Here is a 21,498-nt window from a genome sequence, read left to right as displayed (position 1 = left end):
TGCATCGGTTAATGTGACATTTTGTGAGTTGCTTTAATCCGTGTTTTGGGCTGTACAGAGAAGAGTCTCACTTGCAGGTTATGTGGGTCAATGGAATGTTGTCCTACAAAGAAGAAAAAGAAAAACAAATTTACTTGTTGGTGAAAAAATAACCATTTTGGCAAATGCAATTCCAAATATTTTTTCTCTTCAGAATACAGTACATTTTAAGATGATGCCATCACAAGGGATTGGGTTGTTATTTTGTTCCTTTACTCTTCTTCTCGCCTTCATTTTTGCTAAATCTGCATTCTTAAATTTGTTTATGGTCTGGTTTCATCCTATCTATCCCAGATTGTTTCTTCCTGGGAATCGCCTTGATGGTGGTTCCTCTTCCCATCGTGGTAGCCCTTCCTGCCCCAACTACCCCAGTCCCCCTCCCCCTGTCCCTCTTCAGGTGCTCAACTAAATCACCTTTCCACTCTCCCTCTTCTTAGGTCTGGATCACTCTTCCTCTTGTAATTTTACAGCTTCCACTCTCACTACTTTCCATCTTTGCCTCCTGGTATTTTCCTCTTTTCATAAAACCAGTTTTCTTCTTAAACTGCTGCCATCTGTGCTTTGCTAATTGCATTCAACTTTACTTTTCTAACTGTCTTTTATAAATAAAAAGTGTTAGGACGTTTTTTCTGAAGTTCGACTAAGGGCTTAGTAAAACCATTCAACTGAGGCAGTACAAGACTCCACTCTTAGTATAAGGCTGTACCACCTGAGTACATGGTAGCGCAGACAGAGCAGCCAGGCTATTTTAGGAGGGAGAGAGGACTGTAGAATCAGTACTAATGAAATGTTAATACAAATGGTCCAAAGAAACACAAACACTATGTATGTAAAAATAAATGATTTATTTAAATACAAGTTGGCCCAGATAAATCTAGGGGGTAAGTAAGCACTAACACATTATATAAAATCACAATATAAAAACACAACTCTATACTTGAAGGTACACAGACCAAAGTATAAACCTTATTTGGAACCCCTGACAGTAGTTCTAGGGAAGTCGAAACCTTTTCATACACATTCAGTATAGTTCACACCTATTCTTGTGGAGTAAAAACCAATGGTTCCTTTTCACAATTACATTCAGTAATGCAAGGGCAGTAGACACTTTCAGTTGTACAGTGACTCTCAGTACAAATCACATAATCGGTCAACTTGACAATATACATTTTGTGAATAGAGGAACACTTAGTCCAGGTGCAGTAAAAACCTCTAACTACTTTTGTGATAACACACAGTTATACTAGGTGAGTATCACCTAAGGATGTAATATACAATTACAGGTGCTTTTGAGATCAGTAAACCACAGATTGAGATAAGCAGTAACTATTGTAACTTATTTTTGGATGGCACACAGCTAACACAAGGTAAGTAAAAGCCATACACTTTTTTAACCTCACAATGAAGGGGAAAGTAAAACCCAATGTTAGACTTTACTGAATGACTCAGCGTTATTCTAGGTAGGCAACAACCTAATACAGACTTATTCTGGACAGGCTAGCAGCAAGTCGGGGGAAGCAAGACTCAGTTGGGGGGACACTCATACAATTATTATCAAAGGACTAATCTGGTGATACCAACAGTTGGAAGACACTCGTACAATGAACCTGCAGGACTAATCTTATGATACCAACACTTTACTTTTGGGAAGAGGCACAACCTAATCACAGGAGAGTAAAATACCTTCACATCTACGTTCTATTAGACTGGCAAAACAGTTGCTAAGGAAGGAAAGATGTTAACCATACATTTAAGAATAGTGCATCACACATCCAAGGTAAGTAAGAACGTTTGTAACTGTTCACTCTTAGAGTTATAGTTACCAACCAACTCTTTGCAACTAAGTAACTTTTAAACACATGATTTCTTTTCTAGGCAGAAGTCCCAATACCTAAAAAGTATTTCCCTTATTCTTGAAGCAAGAGTGTTCTCAGTGGCAGAAAGGGGGCCACTAGGACTAGTGACCAACAGGCAGTGTCACGATAGGTACTTTAGTAGCAAAAGTTAGAGTTCCTTAGGAAAACTGGGCAAACAGGTGAGTACTTTACTTCTACGGTTAGAAAAGGGTCCAGGGGCTTCGCAGAAGACACCCTAGCATGATTCTAGCAGTGGGACTGTGTGCACTGGATGAGAGACCTCCCCATCTCAGAAAACCACCCACAGCTAAACAGAAATCCTAACAGGCTTAAGGTAAGTGCATACCAAAGCCAACACAGTACCTCGGCCTTGAAGATTTTGCAGCAGGAGGACTTCAGGGTCTGCAGCCAAATACCCACTCAGTGAATTTCTTGTCATGGTGACTGAAAACTAGACCTCAGAAGCAACTTTGTAGCAGGAATCAATGAAGAAGGCTCTAGGCAAGGTTTCCCTCGCGGCTGAATGTAGTTCTGCGGATTTGGCACCTTTTCAAGGAGCACAGAAGAAACAGAAAATCACGGTTGAATTCTCGTTGTTACAAAGGTCCAGCACTCTGTTGAGGGGACTTTTCAGACTCGATTCATGTCCCTGGAGATCCACCATGATGCCCACGAAGTTTCAGCGAGATTTGGAATTTGGAAGACCGTGCACCGCACAATGGCTTGAGGTTCCGGGGAATTGGGGTATTGCAGCAACGCAAAGTCGCAGCAATGCGTGGGATGGCTCAAAATGCAGGTCTAGTGGGTCTCACCAGGCTCTGGAGTCCCCAGGTCGATTGGAAGGAAGGGCTACAGCAGGCTACGGTTACACAGCAGGTTCTCCAGCCACTGGAAATGGTTTCAGCCGCTTTTCCTTCATTATCCTCCTCGGTTTCGGTTCCAGTGGTCGACTTTTCTTCGGCTTCCAGGGTCGCAGTATTTATCCGGAACTACAGCACAACGTCTGCATTCTCTCCCCGCATTTTACAAGAAGGGGCAGGCTGGTTGTCCATTCAGGACAGCCAGCCCCCCACTGGGATTTGTCCCCATTCAAGCAAGGCGTAAAACAAAGGGCTGGGGAGTTTTGGACTCCTCCCTCGCTTCCTGCCCTCACAGACAGACAAGAGCCTGGGCGGGGAGTCAATGGGACTCCCGCCGAAAATCAAAATCACACAAAGAAATTTCCCGGCCTGGATGTCGGGGTGGGGGGGGAGGGGGGTTGGGGGAGGAACAAGAAACACTAAAATGACGAAAAAAGACGACCGGGCCATTTTGGTAAAATGTGCACCCTTAGGTGCCTTTTCTGCAGCTGTGAACACAGCCCGGGGTAAAGGTGCACCAAATTAATACAAGGTATCACTGCCACCAGCCATTAAAGGTAAGCTTGTCCCTGTAACAGAATTGTTAGTTTCAATGTGAAAGGGGATACGTTGTGTCTCCCCAGCACTCCACATAAAGTGAGGTGTGCTGGCTTCACAGAATAAAATTTAAAAAGGGATCCAAAGATCCTTTCTACCTGTAGTTCACCCAAGGTTAGCAAAAGAAAGTTAAGAGGGGAGCCCCTAGAGGCAACCCAGTAACAGCAGGCACTTCTTACCAATAAGTTGTTAAAGAGGATAACTTTAAAAAGACATTATGGAGAGTCAAAGAAATGACACCCATAAAGAGTTAAAGATTATGTGAGTGTGGAAAAAGGTTGCTAATAACTGAGGTATTAAGGAAAAATATCCCACTAATAAAGCAAAAAGTTCTGGGTTGACCCAGGTCAGGAAGATTTACCAGTTCTGTGAAAATCTTACCTAACAAAAATAAATGCATTTAATAGGTGAACAAGGTTTTCTTAGCAGGGCTAATCCCCTCCTGGATGCTCCATGTTCCTCTTGTAGTTTTGAAATTACCTATTTTCTTATCTATTTGGACTTCAGAATGGCTATTTGAACAGTATTTCTGAAACCCTTTAACCTTAGTTAATATTTAAACTCGATAGTATTCAACATTGATTCATTGAGCGGGAGCTAAAACCAGCTGCCGGGTGCCAGGCCTCAAAGAGTAAGCAGGAACTAAAACTGTTGAACCAGGAGCGAGTACACGGTGCACTACAAATGTAACTTCCACATGAGATGCACACTTTAACTTTTTGCCCATTATGTTTAGATGTTCCCTAGATTCTTCTGTATTTGCATTCTCAAACTCAGTTAATGTCACATATACATGTTTGTAAGGCACCAGTTGGCCTAGGCAGCCAAAAGCAGCTCCTTTAAACTGTTGGTTTTAAGATAATCAGACTCTCCTAGGGTAGAAGCAGGAGCTAACTAGCTCCCAGCAGATTCCAAGCCTTTTGATCTAAACATGCTAGGATGGTGTGTGGAAGGCATTAGTTAATACTATAAACAACTAGTTTTAGCTTCAATGAAGTTTGTTACTGCAAATGCCCATTAAAATGGTGTTCTATGCATTGATAGTAAATCCATAGCTCTGTTTTGTCTTTGTTCCTTGGGGCTTGCCATAAAAGCTTTAATAAGGTGCTAGTGTTTACGAAAAATTGCTTTCTTGGAACCAGGGGCCCACGAATATGCACTTGGAAAAAGTGTACGTGACTTTGCAATAGCCCCACTTGCCCATTATGAAATATAGAAAATGTCCACTACCTGCAGGTGAACAGTCTGTGATTTTAGCGTCAAATGCATGTCAAACTAGATCCTAGTCATTGAACCCTCACCCATGCCTGGGTCTTGCAAGTTCGCGCAGCACTTGCAGAAAAACACTTTGAAAGGCCTTCCATTGCCCATGTTACAATCTTGAAATTCATCAGATGGGTGAGTGGTGGCTATAAATTGGGGTTTGGAGGGAGACCAGTTAGACATTTAAGGGTGTTTGTGTGGCACATAGTGACAGAATATTAGCCAGTGTTTTCAAGCCTTCTTTGGAGAAGATTATTCCAAAAGAGATGATAGTAAAATGTCAGCATATTGTTAAAATTGCAAGGGGTAACTGTTATTGTTATGATCGAATGAGTGGCAAGTCTGCTATAGAGGCTTGATTAATGATTTTGAACTGCAGGCTCTGTATTTTTCTGTATGCACAGGAAATTGAGGCGAGGAAGATCTGCCAAGTTATGGCATCCTGGGTAAAAATGTTGTGACTGTAGAAGAGCAATGAGCATCAAACTCTATGTCCGGTGGCACTATACTGTAAAGCACCCTTACCTTGGCACTAGCATAATGGCTTGCTTTTCAAGAAATGGGGCACAGGGTCGCTCTTCAGTTCTTCTGTGTTTGGGTCTAAATAGTCTCCCTTCAAATAATGAGATCAACTTCTTTTATGGAACTAATCATAGGTGGTTCCTTGTTTTTTGTCATTGCAGTGTTAACTTTGCTTAAAGGATAGTTCCGGGACTTTTTTTTTTATTGTCCCAACGGGTCGGCCATGTGTTTGTAAGCATAAATCGGTAGATCGTAGGAAACTTTCCTATGGGCCTTACCCGACTTTTCGCCCATTATCGCACTCGAAATCAGCCTCCATTTTGTGATAATCCTATCATTTCGCCCCATCGACCTGGCTCACCTGCCTTTGCGGCACTAAATCAAATCCCCCGCCCCTGAGCCTGACATCAGCAGACGCGTACTGCCCATTTCAAGCACGTCTCGTGTCAACAATCGCTGCGCCTCAGCTATTGACGTGTTGCCATGGAAATGGCAGGACGCCTCTTTCCCCAACAAGTATAAACAGACCGTTTCACAACATACAGCAGCAGATTTTCGATTCCATTCCTCTCTCTGTGTTACTTTGAGTATTCTGTGACTCGTTTCAGTGCTCTGGTCAGCTACCTTCGCCGCTTGTAGCCCGTGTGAACACCTGTACCATCTCTGTAAATTATTTTACTATCTTTACCGCACAATGGCCACAATAATGCCGTATATGTACGAGCCCGAGTACACCGAGGAGGAACTACTGGAAAGGCAAGCACGCGAAAACGATGGGGATTCGGACGGCAGTTGGGAGGACCAGTCAACGGATGAAGAGCCTGGACCATGTCGCATGGACGGCGTCTCCACCTGGTGCACGTGCAATCGGTGCGAGCTAATGCCAACTGAGGAGGAGAACTGCTGCTGCCGTGAAAATTCCGGGTGCTTGGCCTACATTTCGGAAAGCGAGCAAAGTCTGCAGGAAGGCGAGCAAAGTCCGCAATGCATCACCGAGCTGCCAGAGTTCAGGGAAGCCTGCCTCTCACGGACAGTGTTGAGGATGATGATGGTGCTTATGCACGAACTTCGTGGCACTGTTCGTCCGCGTAATCCGAGTAACGAGTAAGTATACTCTGTTTGTGATGTCAGTGATGCCACCACTATTTCATGGTCGTCTCCCACATATAAAATTACATTTACATATCATTCGAACGCATGTAAATTGGTTCCATATAGTGCATTTTCTAGATATAATTTTTTTCTAAGAAAAATGACATGTGTTACCTGAATCGACATTGATAAGAAAGTTTGGTCAGTTTAATACAGTTTGCATCTTTTTTTTTCACAGGTGGTACAGGCTGGTGGCCTATCGTTGCTTCACTTGGTGGCTTCACGGGAGGCTCGGACACCGCGTTCGGAGAGTAATACCTGCCTGTGCGGTACTTGCCATTAGACAACATTTCCCCAGTGACAGTGGACAATACCGCGGATTTTCCCTCGATGTGCTGCAACCTCAACTTTACAATGTGTAATGTTTATTATTTATGTTTAACTAAAATCTAAAATAAAGCCCAACATATATTTTAACAATGGTTGTTTTGATTTTTTAAATGAATCTAGTGTATATTCTCCTGGGAGGGTGAGGTATTTATAAACTCACCCCCCTGCCTTCCATGTAGTAGATCCTGCAGCCATCCTCTTACATTCAGTTAGATGGCCTCTCCTTGGTGAGGCCCTGCGGCAAACGGGTCTTGTCTGCACGACCACCGCCCCGATCCACCCCCCCCCCCGCCCTATCAAAGGCAGTTCGCACCAGGGTACTTGCGCTGCTGGCAAGTGGAGCTGTCAGGGAGCGATAAAGGCCAAGTGGTGCCAAAGACCATGTACACTTCAAAGTGGTCTATAGAGCATGGGTTGTTGTTCCCATGTCTACCTCCAGACCCCGTGTCTCCTGCCAAGCATCCCCCCTCACGCTGGACGCCCCCCTGCAATCCACATAAGTGTGTCTCCATTCACGAGTCTTCCTGTGTCTTGTCTGCACGACCACCGCCCCGATCCACCCCCCCCCCCGCCCTATCAAAGGCAGTTTGCACCAGGGGACTTGCGCTGCTGGCAAGTGGAGCTGTCAGGGAGCGATAAAGGCCAAGAGGTGCCAAAGACCATGTACACTTCAAAGTGGTCTATAGAGCATGGGTTGTTGTTCCCATGTCTACCTCCAGACCCCGTGTCTCCTGCCAAGCATCCCCCCTCACGCTGGACGCCCCCCTGCAATCCGCATAATGCCACGACATATACACGTCATTCATTCACAAACACACCCCTGTTTCGAATTCTTTATAACCCACTTCATATTTCTAATGAGAACTTCTTTGCGCTTTGCTAGTCAACCCGTGAAGGTGCTGGTTATCTGCTCTTCGTCTCTGTGAACTTCCGTGACCACTTTGAGCAAACTCGTCAGTTTGCAACCTGTGAACTGCTCCCTGTTCTACGACAAGAAACTACTCTGATCCCTGCATCTAACTGTTTGTTCGTCAAGGTAAGTCCATGTACCATAATCATTTTGCGTCCAATTTTTTAATTTATATCTATTTGCTAGTAGTCATCAAATTGCATCCATGTTTTCTTTTCGTTCACGACAGTACATGCAAGGAACTAGTCACATGTTCTGAGTTTAGTCAAATTACTTTTTCTATTTTTTGAAAGTTATTGAAATACTTATCCGCATGTGAATAACGTGTATAGTTCCAAGAACCAAAACGGACCTTGCATTGAACCTTTTATGTGTCATTTAATGTTTTAACACATTGGTATTCATAGAGAATTGTTGATCTTTACTTTTCAGAACTTTCCATAATGCCTGCCTGTTCCGTTGGCGGTTGCCCTTCGAAGACTCATAACAAATCTGAAGGTACTATAATGCATGTTTTCCCTAAGACAATAGATCAGATAAGAGAATGGGTCCGATATTGCGGATATCCAGCCTCTGAGCTAGAAAGTAGAGTCCTAGAAGTCTTTGCGGACAAGAGGGGTGATCGATACCGCATCTGCAGCAGGCACTTTAGCCCAGACATTTACTCCACATCATTGCTAATAAAGAAGAAAACACCGCGAGCGAGGCGAAAATTGCTCTCAACCGCTATTCCCACTCTATTCGTCCACATCCCTCCACTGGTGAGTCAAGTTTACGTATTTGTCTCTCGGCCTTGCGGTAGTGTGTAGCATTAGCTAACAATAATTTCCCCATTTATGTATCCACTCAATATGAAGGCGGAAGATTCTCCATCCGTGTCGTTATTGCAGTCATCAGCCACTTCAAGCGCCTATCGGGTAATCTTACTTAGCTATTCTGACACTGACTTGTTTTAGGCATGTAAATCAATAGTTTTAATTGATCGTGTAATTATTTTACCTAATGGTACACCACAGTACTCGTCCTCTAGTCTTTGTTTTCAGTTATAATTATTGTTATCCAAAATAATGCAAGTACTGTCTTTCAGGGAGATGCTGAGGAGTCCAACGCATTGACGACAACCGTAGATGTCACTCAGATGCTCGAGGTACGTTTCCGGACAGTTCCATCGATGGAGATCAGCAGAAGTGTGCACCGCAGTTACAGCGTCCCTTGATGTTCTTATGCATTTCGAGGTATGGATACTGACAGATCAATCATGCGAGATCAAATGACGTGATTACATCCGCTATACTTCCTTCTTTATTAACGCAAGTACTATGTTTCAGGGAGCTGACGGAGCTTCTTCAACAAGAACATCACCCATAGTAGTTGATGCAGATCTCTGGGTGGTGACACTTCCAACGATGGAGCAAATCGAATCATATTTAGATATCCATTATTTATTTTAGACAACTGATCATTTGTGCAGGTCTATTTAGATGAGCCGTTGACGCCTGCAGAAAGTTTATGTTCTTTTAAACAAAATAGAAAACCATACTAATGCAATTACTGTGTTTCAGGGAGTTGCTGAAGCGTCATCTTCAATAATATCATCAATGGAAGTCTATGCGGAGCCCGAGGTATGGATCTTGACAGTTCAATCTAACTAGATCAACAATGCGTGAACTATTGTCGTTTGAATGTTCTACACAATGCGTTCATTTGTGTTTTGCTATTGAGATGTACGTATGGGTATTGGTCCCCAAGTACATTTTGTGTTTTCAATATTATTATACATACTAATGAAAGTTCTATGTTTCAGGGAGTCGATGGAGCCTCAGTGAGTGATGGATGTGCTTATCATGAAAATATAGTCGTTGCAGCGCGAGAGGAAGTGGAGACATGCACACACGAGTCGGAGCAACAGCGTCCAGATGTTGAAGTTCGAGGCAAGAAAGTTTCAAAGAAAAGAAAGCAAAAGAAGGTTAGTGTCCTGTTCACTATATTATGTTGTCTTTCACTGTCAATAGTTCAATACTGTAAGTTGTGTTTAAACTGAACATCCCTTTTCTAATCTGTCCTCTAGTTGCGAGTGGGTGTAAGAACTAGATCTACACAGACAGTGAAGCGAACGAGAGATGTTGCTTGTCAAACCTTTTGGCAGGGACTTGAGACTGGAGATGCATCGTGCCAATGGGAAGAATATGAAGTGATTGACAACGGAGCTATACCACCACCAGCCATTGATAGTGAATGTCCTCCTGGTAGTTTGGATGCAGTCGGAGATCAATTCACAGAATCCACACCCGCAAAAAATAAGAGCGCGCGAAAGTTGAAGACATTGTTTTTTTCTCCCATCTCCGGACAAGGAACAGATGTTGCAATGGAAGAGAATGAAGTGGACGACAATGAAACACCATCAATATCACTCAGCATAGCGGAAGACGATATCAGAGATTGTACCTTTCATGCGAGTGACATGTCCTCAACGTTACAGGCTGAACCAGCTGGGATGCAGAGTGACAGTATAAGGAAAGAGGCCAAATTCATTGTATTCGATAGCTGTTTGATGGATATTATTATGATGATGAAATGTGGGCATTGGGTTGGTGGGGAAGTATGTGGGGAGCCATTGATTAATGTGACTCGTGCAATTCGAGGCACTAACCTTAAAATACATGCCACCTGTACACAATATCATCCGTTCGCATGGTCTGCACAACCCATGCTGGGGCAACTGCCAGCAGGCAATCTACTTTGTGCAGCGGCCGCACTTTTTAGTGGTTCAAGTTTTAAAAAGTTACAGTATTTCTTTCAGTTTGTGGGAATCCATTTCATTGCGAAAAGTCAGTTCTACAAATACCAAACCGATTATCTATTTCCAGCCATCAGCGAAGCTTGGAGAATGGAAAAAATGTCAATGGAAAGTACATTCGCGGGCAAACGCTTCAGGCTAGCCGGTGATGGACAGTGCGACAGCCCAGGATTTTCAGCCAAGTACTGCACCTACCACTTTCAGGACATGGAAAGTAAGAAAATTGTGAGTTCGGTGGTCGTGCAGGTGTCACAAAGTACATCCTCAGTGGCCATGGAGAAAGTTGGCTTTGTAGCATCATTGCAAGAACTACAATCGCGGGGAATGGTGATCGACCTGATAGCCACGGACAGACACGTTTCAATTGCCAAGACAATGAGAGAAGAGTACAAAAATATAAATCACCAATTTGACGTATGGCATCTTGCAAAAACAATCAATAAAAAATTGTCGGCTGCAGGAAAAAAAAAGATATGCAAGGTATTTCACAGTGGTCCAAGTCAATCAGCAACCATCTTTGGTGGAGCTCAAAAACATGTGAAGGGTCGTTGGAAATTCTACTGGAAAAATGGCGGTCAGTAATGTTGCACTGTAGCAACGTACATCGATGGTCGACAAATGAGCATTTCCACAAATGTGAACATGGCCATTTGTCCACAGAGGAGGCACGGAAGAAGAAGTGGTTGATTCCTTCATCACCCACTCACAAGGCCATTGAAAAGATTGTATTTGATAAAACTATAACAAGAGATTTGAGGGGACTCACGGAATTCTGCCACACAGGAGATTTGGAGGTGTTCCACAATATGTGCCTAAAGTACAGGCCCAAAAGATTGCATTTTGGCATGGAAGGCATGATAAATCGGACTCTTCTAGCGGTCTTGGCACATAACCATAATGTTGGCCGTCAACAAAGTAGGACGACCGGAACTTTAGGGACGCTTCGCTACAATAAGGCCTTCACTAAAAGAAGTAAACAATGGGTGATCAAACCAGTGTTTGAGGATATGCAATATGAGTTTATTGAGAGACTTATCGTAGATGTCCTCGATAGGCACATACATGGAGTGGTGAACGAACCTATGCAGGGGACAACTGCATTGCCACCCAACATTGCCTCTGTTCCATGTCCACCTAAAGCAGAGCTCATTGAGAAATACACATCATGGTTTAAATGATTGTAATTTGATTGTCTGTTCTCTCGAGTCTCCTCATGTTGCAGGCCCATTGCAATTAAACCAAACAGTAATATAAATCATTTTTACAAAAATTATAGAATGTTTCCGTATTACAAACACATGGCCGACCCATAGGGACAATAAAAAAAAAGGCACGCAGACAAGATGCCCTTACACTAACTGGAGCTAACTAGAAATGTGTGCTCGCTCAAAGTGAAGGTCAGCTGCTTTGATGTTTTGCTCGGGTGGCGGAACGGCCCACGACCCAGTATAAGGTTCTATTGTGATTTGACCTTGACAGGCCGGGACCATCCTGAAAGACTAAGAAAAGATAATGAATAAAATTTCAGAAACGAAACGATGAGCCACGTTCATTAGAAGAAGTAAGGTCGGCAAAGGAGTGGTGTTTCGGGTCTGCCCTACACAGAGACACAATGGAAAATGCAAATATAATGTAAGTAACTTTTGATGAGTTTATACCGCAATTTCATTACTATACAGTGGCTTTAAAGACGGGTTCAGTTGTACTTGTTCGTTCTATGTGGCATATTGTTTTCTACCGCGCACTATCTTGAGGAGAAACATCTGCTTTTACTGAAGCACCTCAAAACCTTCCTCTTTGCTTCTGCTTTCTCTCTCCCTCTCCCCTGCTACAACTGGTCCACTGTCTGCGACCTCGGTCCTGGGCCCTTCCACTCTCCACCTGCACTGCCTCCCTGTCAACCCCTGCACTGGGGGACTGTCTCAGTATCCTACAGCCCCCCCTTCCCAGCACTTGTTCTGCACTTACCTTGCACTTGCCACCAGCTGGCCCTATTTATTTATTATTTTATGCTACTTACCTTGTACTCCACTCCCCCCCCCCTCCCTGCCTCGCCACGCCTTTAAACACTTGTGTACACCCAGTAGCGCTGTCCTCGCTATGATTTTAATAAGGATCTGATGGTGAGACTAATTTCATTTTTTATGTTTTTAGGTAAATCATTCACTACTGTCTGTGTCACGAGTACCGGACACCGGCGTACGGCTTCTACAGCCGCCAGTTGCTTCTCCGCGTGAACAACGTTACCACCCTGACCATTTTATGGGACGATCGCCAAGTACAAGTATGCCCTTACGCGGTACTAACGGTTAGATGCAACATACCTACCGTTGTGGTGGCCTAGTGCCTCGTTGTTGGAACAGCCATGCGATTATCAGTGCGACCGAAGAGCTTATTTTTATCGTAAACCAACACCCTGTGTACTGCACACGAACATCGCTTCCCTCAAGACGAACTAATTTGGATCGAGAGCAAAGAAAAATGCAAATCGCTGAATATTCTCTAAACATTTGATGTCCAATAAACGTACTTTGCCAAATGTACAATCTTGCCATTTGCTTTTAAACCACGGTTTCACATTCCGAATTGTGGCGCTGTATTGTGAGATGCTCTAAGACCCTGTGTACAGCAAAGGACCATCGCGTTCCTCAATACGAACTTTTTGGAACATGAGCAAATAAAAATGCAAATCGCTGAATATTCTCTAAACATTTGATGTCAAATAAATGTACTTTACCACATTTACAATCTTGCGGTTTGATTTCAAAGTACAGTTTCATATTCCGAATTGTGGTGCTCTGTATTGTGAGCTGATCTGTGTTGATTTCCGGGGTCTGTGTGGAGTCGCGTAGAAGACGCCTGGGCGCGTTTGCCTACGCAGCACAGTAACGTCACGGAGAGAGGCGGGGAATATGAATGTTTTGATAATGTCTGTTTCAGGGGCGGGGGATTTGATTTAGTGCCGCAAAGGCAGGTGAGCCAGGTCGATGCGGCGGAATGATAGGATTATCACAAAATGGAGGCTGATTTCGAGTGCGATAATGGGCGAAAAGTCGGGTAAGGTCCATAGGAAAGTTTCCTACGATCTACCGATTTATGCTTACAAACACATGGCCGACCCGTAGGGACAATAAAAAAAAAAGTCCCGGAACTATCCTTTAAGAAGCCTATAATGAAACCGGTTGTACCCATGTACAAGACTATCAACAATTTCTCAAATTGCACACTCCTCCAATATTAAAACAATATTAATCGGCTATCTTAAATCATGGTACATTTTAAGTAAAGAAAAGGAAACTCAAGAAATATACAAGAAATAATGTGTTAAAAGCAATCCACTCAATGTGCTTTTGTGGTAGGGTGTGTTATTGATCACTCAAACATGATACCGTAAGGATGTGCTGCTGACTGTATGGCCATCAGTTTACGCCTACAAGTGCTTTTTCAAGGCAATTACACACTCGTGGATACCCTGAACAATTTTTGTAAACTAAAATTCCTCATCAATTCCTATAATTCCTCCACTATACATCTATAGCGCAACAAACCTCCCACACTTCACTGAAACAACAAAACAAACCACACATAGCCTCGCACAACAGCACATGAAGGTTACCAACTGAAAAAAATACACTGAAGCACGGCGAACAGTGTCAACTGAACTGAAGCTGCCAACAGCACATCACAGCTCTCTTGCTCTTTCTCCCGCTGTGTCCTACTAACCTACCCTACCCTCTGGTCTTTCAGAGCTCCAGGGGACACCACCGGTGGTGTCCGTGCGCAATTTCCTTAACATCAATCCTGAAAATCATGATGGGCAATTACTGCGTCCAAAAGGGCAATTTGTAATTGCTCATTTATAAGCTTTATATACACTCCAATCCATGTTCAAAAAGGTCATCTTTTGAATGAGTCCATCATAAAGGTCATTGCCAGATATTACTGGTAAATGTTGCACCTCCCTTCATATATCAATATTGAAAACGTAGACCGGCAGCGGCCAAGGGTAGAGGGAAGTCTCGGCTCCCACCGGAGACTTTGAGATTCAGTTCCAGCTTCTCCCCCATCTCGCCAGCAGCATAATGCTGGGGTTTAGGGATAAGGGTTAACTGACCTAACACGCAAATTGTGGCGGGGTGTGGGGGTAAAGACTGTTTAAGTTACAAATCTACAATTACATTTTAGTGAATAACAAAAGTGCAACAAATATTGATTTGTTAAAGAGCAAACACCATACATAGCTGCACCATCAACTTTGGGCATGTTATCCCCTACCTGCACCATCAACATGTCTTCGCATCTAATGTGCAAAATGGGTTAGTTGTGATTTATTAACTGAAAGCTGGGAACAAGGCACTGTAGTAAAGGAAAGTATTGTAAAATACAAACCTTTAACAATCGTGTAGACATGAAAATAGAAACAAATCGACTCATGTAAACTCATTTGCAATCTGTGTGCAGTTACTCGGGAGACGGAACTCATGGTTTTTAAAAAGATTTTTCTTACTAAAAACAGTCTGAAGAAATTTTCACCTACAACAAAGCATACACATTTTTTACATTGTGAAAGTCTGTGGAGAAAGTTGAATAAATGTGCGTCTAGTTCTTTATATGTTAAATCTAGGAAGAAGGCAGATTGTTTCAAAATCTTGGTTTTGCACAATAGAAACCCTGCGTTAGTATGCCTTGTGCAATGTGGAATATCTAACCAGTTAACTTCATGGCATCTGGTTGATTGATTTCTTTTTTTTGGAAAGCATATTTGCAGTAAGAAACAGTACACGTTCATCCCTTTTGGAGTTAGTGTAAAGAAATAGTAAGGGGAGAAATGTGGTTATACTAATTGGCTTGCAGAATCAGAGTGACTTCAGATTGGTGTGACCAAAATTGGATCGTGTCCTCGTGGTTCTGCCACCCCCTCAGTCTCTACTTAGACATTCTAAGGTCCGGCACTGAAACCAGTACCAATCGCACCAAAAGTCACTCATCCTCCCGTGACTCCTGGTGATTCTGGACTACATCCATACTTCTCTGCATCTCCTCTCTTGAGGGTCTCTGTGTGATCCTACAAGGACCCCACCTCACAAGAGCGAGTCATTTGTTTCTGAGCCATCAGCCATCAAACCTGTCCTTAGATCTCTTATAACTCCAACTCAATATTTTCCATCTACTTAGCTCTTGCAATCTAGAAGTAAAACTTGCCTACATTTACCTTCTAACCACAAGCAGACTAGTGACTTTGTCAGATTGGCTTCTACTGAGAATCTTTTCTGTAATTTCCTATTAGTACTTGAAGCATTAATCTATAGATCTTCAGTAAAGTTTTGCTCCTGTTGTGGTTCAGGATTTTGTAAAGTACTCTGTGATTTTTGATACTTCAATTTTCTATTAATTTGTGCATTAGAAATCACTGCAATTCATCCTTTCAAGTTCTTTTAAAGTTGTTAAAACTGTAATAACCGGTCCCTTTTTATATACTAGTTTTAAATAAAAGGAAGGCCTTCTCTAGACTCCTTACTTGTTTGTATAAATACTGTTATTTAGTTTTAAAGTACTTACCTTCTGTAGATAGTTCAATACATCACTTAAGAATATATTTTTCTGTAAGTGTAGTGTGGATATCCCTTTACTGTGTGGATATCCCTTTACTGTGTGCGAGTAATTGTAACTCGGAAACTCCCTTCTTAAAAGTGAAGGCAGACTACCCTGCAGCCTTTACCATCGTGCGAGTAGTGGACTAACTTGGTGGACCCCTGTACAAATGCAAGAAGATTGATCTTCTCGAACCCCTCACGAGAGACCGTCAGGAAAGCCTAAGTGTTCTTCTCGGTAAAATGTGTTTACATTTGGTATGCCTGTACCTGCTCTTGCTTAACCATCATCTGCAGAGGGTTTGGGGGGGTGGGGAGGGAGACGCGAGTGAATGGCTCATGAGGGGGCACCAGGGTTCTAAAAGATTCATGGTCCATCCCAGCTGGTGAATATTTACTGTAAAGGGACCTAAGTGTTTCCCCAAAGTAGTGTGAGCAACTGAACGTCGCTCATGTCATACTAGTCCTCTCATCAGTGAGCAGATTTTATGAAGGGTGAGTACCATTTGCATGATACTCCTACCTTCTTGGCGAGTATTGGGATCTTTGAAACTTTTATTTGCAATTTTCTGCAAGCAAACTTTGTTTGCACTGAATGACACCCATTTTTCACTGTGCAGGTCTTTTCTTTGGGTGGCATCCTTGCACCAAATATGAAGTGGGTTTATGGTGACATGCACCATTTTACAGACATGCACCATTTTACAGACATGCACCATTTTGCAGAATGCATTGGTAAATGTTTTCTCACGGGGTTAGTGTTTTAGAAATGAGAATCTGGATCTCTCCCCTAAAGACAACTGTAACCCAGGAGACCTTTTCAAACCGCGCCATCACCGAGCCTCGGCGTGTTATAAAGATGCAGAAGCTACCGGAAAATTCATTGACCATTGTCAACCTTTACACTGTGGGGACCGTATGCCAGATGGAACCCTCACAAGATTCACCAATGTTAGGGAGAATTTTCAGAATTGTGCTTATTCCTCTGTGTTTTAGAGATCCCCAGCACTTTTGCTAGACTCTAGGACTTTTTAATTTTTAACCTGGCGAGAGTGAGACCTTTTCCCCACTCTCGTATTTTACTGTGATTTAAACACTGTTTCTTTTTGGTTTTGGAGTCTGACAAACTCCATAGGCATCATCTTTGCATTGTGACACACATCACCTTCAGTGCAGTGGCACAGGGACATCTTAGATTTTCCAAAGGTTTAAATACCTTCTCTTGGATAAACTACTGTTTCCAAGAGCAGTAAAGTGAAATTGACTTTAATTTGTAACTTTCTAGACCCAGCACACACTATCTTACCATAGGGTGCTGGAGGGGTTACTTAGTATGCCCTTTGTCTAGTTTCTCATATAACATTTTTATGTTACCCTTTCTACAATTAATGGCTGGTGGCAGTGGTTTACTTTTTACTACCATTGTGTGTTTTACCGCAGGTTGTGTTTGCAGCTGCAGTAAAGCACCCATTAGGTCCATTTTGGCAAAATGGCCCCGGTCTTCTTTTGTCGCCATTTCTTGCTGGAAAGTTCCTTCTTGAGATTTACTCTGAGCGCAAAACCAGGTTTGGTCCCTTTGTTCGCTTTGCCTTTGGTGGGATTCACGAGTGAAGCCTGCCTCTGGCTCCAGTATGTCTGGCAGGGGCAGGAAACGAGGGAGGTGCCCAAAACTCCTTGTGCTTAATCCCCCTTGGTTACAGGAATGCACCCAAAGGTGATTGGCCGGCTGGCTGTCCACCAAGGACTGCCACCCTGCTGTATGTTTGACAGCTAGGCTGGAATGAATGGGAGAAACCTGCATAAAAGGCAAGGCTTTTTGGCTTGAAGGCAGAGTTGACCCCTGACGAAGGAATCCGAATAAGAACTTGGAAGAGATGCCTGCTGCAACTCCTGGACTGTTGGTGTGCCCGGTGAAACCCTGCTGCTGTGCTGAAACTCAGAATTCGCGTCAAATGGAGATGCCCTGCAAGGATGACTTCTCCACTTGAGTTGGTGGGACCAATCAAGTCTAAAGTGAACTCGTTTGGACATCCTCTCGGAGCTGGCTGTAGTTCTGCTGCTGCTTCTGCTGGAACCTAAGTGCCAGGGAGAGGAACACCAGTAAGCAGGACTGACCAAGCCTGAGGCACCTCAACAGAGTGCTGAACCCCAGATGCAAGGAAAGTCCAGCGTGGTATCTGAGAGTCAGCGATAGTGCCATTTGCTGAGGCGCGAGGAGCTGAAACCGTGAAGTGCCGCTGAATTGAAGTTTGTCCTTTTCTGTCGCCGACTCTCCCGTTGTGTTGGATTCCACAGAAGTTCTCCCTCTTGTCCCCACAACTGAGGCCCATGAACAACAGGATCTACAGAGCCACACACGAACAGAAGCCAGCTGGAACCATTTTGTCTAACCAAAGGTACTGTATAGTCTAAACTTATCTCTTGTCTTGTAGCCTTACTTCATCTCAGTTGAGACTTGTATTGGTTGCTCCTGTAGAGTTGCTTGCCTCTTCTACCCTGCACAAGCCTCCCAGCTTGTGACTCATCATTGATTCTACTTTTTCTACAAAGATTTCTAAAACATTGTGCAAGACTTTTACTTACCTGCAAGAAGTGCTTCAGCTCACCTAGACTTTTGCCCAATTGACATTGGCTGGCCTGGCTCCCTAAATGACTCTTCTCTCCTCTGCGTGTCTTAGCTTCCCTCCAGGAAAGGGTTAATTTACTTTGCATTGTGGGGTTCAAAAGTACTTGGCTGCTTCAGAATATTTGTGTGATCTCTTGTCTTATTCTGAAACCTCTTTACTTTAACACTCATCTCAGTATTGCTCTAAATGTACAGTGATATATTAATGTCCACAGTGTCCTAGTTATTTAAGTCTCCTGAGGGTGTAGGAAGTGTATGTGTGCCCTCCCAAATGGGTACTTGCTGATTTAGAGAAACTAAGAGTGTGTATTTTTGAAGTGTGTTTGTATGTTACTGTTATATTGCCCCTTCTGAAGAAGGCGTATTCAAACGGACTGTTAAATAAATTAATAATTGTTTAATCGAGAAACTGTGAGTGTAAGTGTTTATTTGGATACTTGTCACTGAATCTCTGTGTAACCACCCTACTGCTCACATTGATCCCTCTTGAGATGAGCCTGGCTGCTCAGCCACACTACCAACCTGGGTAGTACAGACTTGTACCAAAGGTTGGGTTCCTATTGCCAGGAGGTCAAGGTTGTTGTAGTGCATCCAAAGGGTACTGCTCCAAATCTTGCCCAACAACCAACATGGACAATGTATCAGAATTTTACTATAAGAAACCTTAGCTTACCCTCCTTCGCTGTAGGTTCCCCTATGCCAGATCGGGATGGGGCCCTTGCAGAAACATACAGAGACCACAGAGATGGCTAGAGTGGTGCCGGAAGAATTTGCATCATACCCACCTTCGCCACAGGAGCCAGTATGGCTAGTCTGTCAGAGGGATTCCCTGCAGAGGCACACAGGCATACCCACAATGGAAGCAATGAAGCCACCAAGTGAACTGCTATAGCTGCAGGGAAGCAGAGACTAGCGGATGGCAGGACTTTTGAATGGTTCCAAGTTAGCCACCTGTGCCTTTATAGCATATTCCATTCCCATCCTGATTACTGTGAATCTACTTGAAACCATATTTGAATATTGCACTGTCAGTTTGTCAACCACACAACCTAACATTGGTGGAGGCATTTGACAATAACCATAAGATGTCCACAGGATCCTTTGCACTGTGTAATTAATGTCAAAGTGGTGAACTTTCAAGAAGTTGCAAGCCCATTTGTTCAAAGTTTCTGGTGAGCTGTTTGATAAAAATGTCCCTAGGAGACCTTGCTTATTTTCTTCATATAATACTGACCATTTATTTTTGTGTCTTTCAGTTTGAATTGTCTCTTGCCACTATTATCTTCAAAGGTTTATTTAATGAATCTACCTTTCAGACGAAGAACACCTAATTTAAACCATTTTAAAATGGGTTACCTGTGGCATTCATGCAACACTCTGCAACCTGTGTGTTAAACCACAATTATGTTGGCATTAACTGTAATCTCACTATTGTATTTTAGTGCCTCCCAATGTTTCTCATCTAAAAAGCATGTTCCCAGGGGGCATGGCTAGGTCCAGAGCCCTGCGCTCACCACCATGGCCAAAGCCCTGAAAATTGGCAAACAGGGGGACATCTCCACTATGCTACAGGTGGTGGACAGGAACACGCGCACAGAATTGGTGATGGCCCAGGTGCACAGCACTGACCCTCTTCCGGCCATGTTCACGCGAATGTCTACGAAATCGGATCTGCTGGCCGAAATACGCAAGGAGATCCAGAAAGGTAAAGCGCTGTGCCCACTAACTGAGTGGCTGCGCACAAATCAAATACCATATCGTTGGGGCTTTCCCACTGCCCTTAACTTTACCGACTAAGGCAGGTGCTGGCTGGTGCGCTCCCTATTCGAAGCAGAGGGTCTGTTGAATCCAGAGGGGCCGAGAGTGGGTGAGCAAAAGGGGGGTGGGGACCTGGTTGGGGAAGAAGAGCCAACCTCCTCGCAAAAATGGTGCAAGGTGGGCAGGGGGAGGCGGTTGAGGGGTCCGCTCAGGAAGACCTGAAGGTATTGGGGATCTGTGAGTAGTTGGTACTGTTTTCCAGGGCATGCATGAGTGTTGGGGGTGATGAGGTTGAGGGCACTTATTGTTTAACAAGGGTTCTTCTTCGCCCTCCAAGTCGGGTACTTTTTCTCTGTTCACGTTTGAGCTTGTTCAGGGGGGGGAGGGTGGCGGTAGGGGTTAGCGGGTTCTGATTCATTGGTTGTAAATCGGACATTCACGTTGGTGTGCTACTGGGGGTACGGTTCACGAATTGGGATGAAGGGGCGGAAACCTGAACACGCAGGGTCATGTCGGGTGATGTAGCAATTGGCGATGGGGGGCAGGGGGGAAGACACCATAGCGATGGGCACGTGGAATGTACAGGGGCTGAGCTCCCCAATCGGAAGAAAGTCAGTTTTGGGCAAGTTGAGGGACATGTCGCTCTCTAGTGTTCCTGCAGGAGACCCACCTGCTCGCTCAAGATGAAAGGCACATGAACATGGAGTTCCCACACCAGTACTTCGCCTTGTGGGGGGGGGGGAGAGAAAAAACAGGGGGTGGCCATTCTGGTGGGTGGGTAAATCCCGGTAACGAAAGCTAAGGTCCTCTGAGACCCACAGGGGAGATATTTATGCGTTAAGGGCCTGCTATGGGCTTGCACATTCACCTCTGTGTCCTTGTACACTCCCAACGTTGGCCAGGACTGGTTCCTAGAAAGCCTCCTACTCGAGATATTGCCATTTGCTAAAGGGCAGATCCTCCTGGGCGGGGATTTGAACTTGGTTCCCTACCCCATTGTGGATAAGTCTCTCCCACCCACTAGGTTGAACTTTAAACACTCCACAGCGTTTTGCCTTTTTCTTCGGGAATGGGGATTAGTGGAAACATGGAGAATGGCTCACGGGGGAGGACATGTCAACAGGGGTTTCTCGAGGTTTGACCTAGTACTGATACCCAGTGCATTGTACCCATGTGTCCGGGAAGGTGGTAATGGGG

At 44.0% G+C, this 21,498-nt stretch overlaps 1 protein-coding gene across 4 annotated transcripts in view; it reads left to right on the top strand.

The window, feature by feature from the left end:
* Nucleotides 1-21,498, top strand: part of U2SURP (U2 snRNP associated SURP domain containing) — a 1,877,492-nt gene that overhangs the window by 128,077 nt on the left and 1,727,917 nt on the right. The window contains exon 4 of one of the 4 annotated variants that reach the window (XM_069618257.1): nucleotides 19,986-20,248. The exons of the other annotated variants lie outside the window; for them this stretch is intronic. The gene's annotated coding sequence lies outside the window, so the exon portion shown is untranslated. The remainder of the gene's footprint in view (nucleotides 1-19,985; nucleotides 20,249-21,498) is intronic. 4 annotated transcript variants of the gene reach the window in all.

This window comes from Ambystoma mexicanum, chromosome 10 (assembly GCF_040938575.1).
Source record: "Ambystoma mexicanum isolate Mex_15411 chromosome 10, UKY_AmexF1_1, whole genome shotgun sequence".
Taxonomy (NCBI): domain Eukaryota; kingdom Metazoa; phylum Chordata; class Amphibia; order Caudata; family Ambystomatidae; genus Ambystoma; species Ambystoma mexicanum.
Note: the sequence above shows the minus strand (reverse complement) of the source record. Positions and strands in the feature narration are given on the sequence as shown.